This window comes from Cricetulus griseus, chromosome 2 (genome assembly GCF_003668045.3).
Source record: "Cricetulus griseus strain 17A/GY chromosome 2, alternate assembly CriGri-PICRH-1.0, whole genome shotgun sequence".
Lineage (NCBI taxonomy): Eukaryota > Metazoa > Chordata > Mammalia > Rodentia > Cricetidae > Cricetulus > Cricetulus griseus.
In genome coordinates this window covers 443,925,928-443,929,728 of record NC_048595.1, presented here as the reverse complement: position 1 = coordinate 443,929,728, position 3,801 = coordinate 443,925,928, and the positions used below count along the sequence as shown (strand labels likewise).

The 3,801-nt window shown below is 49.0% G+C and overlaps 1 long non-coding RNA gene across 1 annotated transcript; it reads left to right on the top strand.

Annotated features, from left to right (window-relative positions):
- Positions 1-1,449: 1,449 nt before the first annotated feature.
- LOC118238434 lies at positions 1,450-3,051 on the top strand. Its single transcript, XR_004768748.1, has 2 exons — positions 1,450-2,280; positions 2,522-3,051. It is a non-coding gene; the product is annotated as an uncharacterized LOC118238434 (long non-coding RNA).
- Positions 3,052-3,801: the final 750 nt, after the last annotated feature.

Genomic DNA, 3,801 nt, shown 5'->3' with positions numbered 1-3,801 from the left:
GCCCTGAGGTGCCCTGTGGCCAGCAAGGTGATCCTGGTGAGCCCCAATGTCCATGCCCAGTGCTCCCTAAGTCTAGGAGGCACCCCCTTTCTCTGGTCTCCTCCTTGGCCTAAAGTGAGTCTTTTGGCAGGGCTGGTTAGGAACCAGCAGCTGTTGAGGGGGAGCCATCTGGGAGAAGGGCGAGCTGGCTCAGGGAACCCTGGACAATAGTAGGGGAAATTGCAGGAAATGGGAAGAAACAGCAGATCCGGGCCCTATTTTCCAAGCTGCCAAGCTTTTTGAATGTACATATAACAGGTATAATTACATCTCTTCCTTCTAAATACTTCCAGATCTTTTTTCCCTTTTTAAACTGGCCAGCATCCCACCCTTGTTGTCAGCAATGCTCAGGCCTCCTCTCTGGACTTACAGGCTCCCAGAAGCATCGACGGGGCCAGTGGGAAGCCAAGACAACAGAGCCCGTGGGCTGCTGCCGCCACAGATGCCTCTGGTGTGTGCTGGCCTGGCAGAGCTGCTGTCCTTCCTGGCCACCTTGAGGCAAGATCTGGCACTTGTCTCCAGGCCACCAACTAATTACCTTGATCACACACCTACAGGTGTTCCAGGTTCAAGGCCTGTGAAAAGTCTGATTTCCTAGGTACCTGTGTCTTAGTGAGAAGGGGCCAGAGTGGTGATCCGGCTTTGACCTAGGAAGCCTTAGGGACAAGGCAGCATCACCAGGCTAGCAATCAAGTGACCCGGGCCAGACAAAAGGGCTTCTTGAATCCCACCTGCCCCCATCTAGCCATTCAGACTCCCGGGGTAGGGTTCTTCATTGATTAAAGAGGCACATGACCAGACAGAAGAGCGTGTGAATGAATGAATGAATGAATGAATGAATGAATGAATGCAGTTCTGAATGCTAACGTCGCTGGTCCCAGTCTTTTCTGCTTCCCGACTGCAGGTGCAATGTGCATGGCTGCCTCAAGCTGTTGCCAGCACGCCATCCCTACCAGGATAGCCTGTACTCAAACTGTGGGCCAGAATAGACCCTTTTCTAACTTACTTTATTTAACTGAGTATTTTATCACAAAACAAGAAAAGCAACTAATCCAGTCAGTCCAGACATTGCCGACAGGTGGGACGTGGAAGGGACTACAGCGAGACAAGGTGTAGCCAGCCCTTAGGAGGCCTGGTTACAGTGTCTCCCTACAAGGGTCTGTGTGCACTAAGCTGCACGGGGCCTGTCACTGTGTTTGGGCCTGACTGGAAGCCGTAGGGCCTCCTCCCTCCCACTGCAGCTCTGACTTGTGCCGTCTTGGTCCTGGAGTTAACTTGAAGCCAGAGGAGGCCTCAAGTCTTTGGGCCTCCCAGCAGGAAGGGGTGCTTACTGCTTGCTCACTGGAGGCTGGGTGATGGGCTGTTCTCAGAGGGGGCAGGTAGAGGAAGGGGCCGAGAGCCTCAGAAGCCTTGGATTCCCTCCCTCTTCCCTACTCTGGAACCACTTGTGTGGCGGCAGGCGTCTCCAGTCCGGGCTGGATTCCAGATTCCCAGCCTGTCTGTTGCCTGGGGTTTGCCCCACAATGTAAGATCTCATTACAGGTTCCTACTAGACCTTGTTAGAGTCCAATGCCTTCTTGCCCTCCTGTCCTGCACAGAACCTGGGAGGGCAGGTGACAGGTCTCGTCTGTGGCCTAGAACAGGATCTTAGAGTCCAGGATGTCATGCAAAGATGACATCAGAACTCTAGACCATAGCCCATGTGCTTTTGACTAAGGGCACAGCCAGGAGGCCACTGGCATGCCGTCTTTGAATCCAGCTCTGGTCGACCACCCCTTAGCATCATGAGCGGAGGACAGGAAGTTCTGGGCTTAAGGAGTATCCTGTGACACTGGCCATTTGTTCTCCTTAAAGGTGTTTCCTCCTGTGTACTCAGGGCCAGGGCCAGGGCCAGGGCTACAACAACTGGCCCCTGGCACACAGCACAGCACCCTACAGTGGAGCAGCGGTATTTTGGCACACAGAGGTTAGAGCCCACTTGCCTCCCCTATCTCCAGCCTGTCCTTCCTGCCTGCCGGGAGCTGCGTCTGAGCCTCCATCCCCCCCTGTCCATCTACTGAGCTGCCCTCTGGAACCTGCACTCACCCTGAAGCCAGCCAGATGATGCTAAGCCCTCTCTCACTATGGAATGGCCTCTCCCCATCCCTGCCTGATTAGGTGTTCAGCCTAAATGCCCCTGATTCAGCAATGTGAAGCATCTTCAAAGGTCACCAGGATGAGCTGTTTGAAGCCACGTCTACTGTAAGTACTTTTTTGATGTCTGCATCAAACATGGATGGTTTCCAGAATTACATCACAGGGGTTGAACAATCACAGTCAGCTTCACCCTTTGGTTTTTTGAACTCGAAGCCACAGTTGGCTGAATTCAATCTACTCTCGTTGAAACTTGTCTCTCACTTGTGTATTGTTGGGGCCTGTTTATTTTTTTTCTTTCATTTTAAGAAAAAAAATAACATAAACACTTTGTTTTTTTTCTTTATAGAGACATGGAATCAACTTATTACCAGAAATGCTAGTGACAGAATTTCCAATAAAACTTGGATTTAATTTGTCATTGATAAAAACTCACATAATTAGCTATTTAAAGCTCTCTCTCTCTCTCTCTCTCTCTCTCTGTGTGTGTGTGTGTGTGTGTGTGTGTGTTTACATTGTCAAGCAAAAGCCCTTATTATTAAAGCCTGTCATATATTTTGAAAACACATCTATGTTGGTTGCTCTGAGCATTAAAAAGAAGAGGCATATAACTGATGGAAAAAAAATGGTTTCATGCCAAAGTCCTCTTGGAGGATCACAGAATTCAAATGTTTTGTTAACTACCCTGTAATTTGTTGCAAAAGATAAGTCAGTATTGAAAACAAAATTCCTTATAATTTAAAAGACAAAGAATAGTCCTCGTTTGACATTGGCCAAGAAATGGAGACACAATTAGAGAATATTCTGTAAGTCAATATTCTGTTCATACATACATTTATATGTGTAGAGATAAGTAATATATATTTTGTTTTCCTTCTCTCCAGCATAGAACCTTTTCTTAAATATTTAGAAAAGTAGAGAGAATAAAATGATTAACCTTTCACCCAGATTCAAAGATCTTTGAAGTTGACATGTAGCTTGGTGATAGAGTTCTTGCCAACCATGCTTGGGGTCCTGGGGTCTATCCCCTTTGTTGAAAAGAGAAGAAAAAAATGTTTTTCAGTCTTTCAACTCCAGCTTGCTGGGGAGCCCGGCACATAGTCTGCAGCATGCCCAACTTGGATGAGGTGGGCTAGTTCCTTTGTTCTAAACTGTGATAGAGCAAACAGCTTGTCATTTGGCTTCTGGCACATGGGCCGGCATCCTCCAGTGGTGAGGCCGGTCCCCATATCACCCCAGATCTGATGCTCTTTGGCTCAGATAAAACACAAGTTCACATCTAGATATGGCGTTGAGTGGTGCCTCACCGGTGGATATTTGCATCAGGAGCCATCAAATCCACATGACACCTGGTGTCTCCCACCCCCACCCCCACCCCCACTGACACAAGGCACTGGTTTGCTGGAGAGCCTGGGATATAGACTGCAGCGCCCCTAACTTGGGTGTGATGGGCCATTGCCTGTGAACGTTCTGACAGTCTCCTCCATTCCTGGACCCTTCGTGTGCAGCAAGAGGCTATTGTTCTCATAGTTGCTGAGTTTAGAAGTGAATCCGGCTGTTGGCGTACCCCTGTGAGTGAAGCATTCAAGAGACTGATGTGGGAGTGTGGAGACCTTCGGGCCAGCCTGG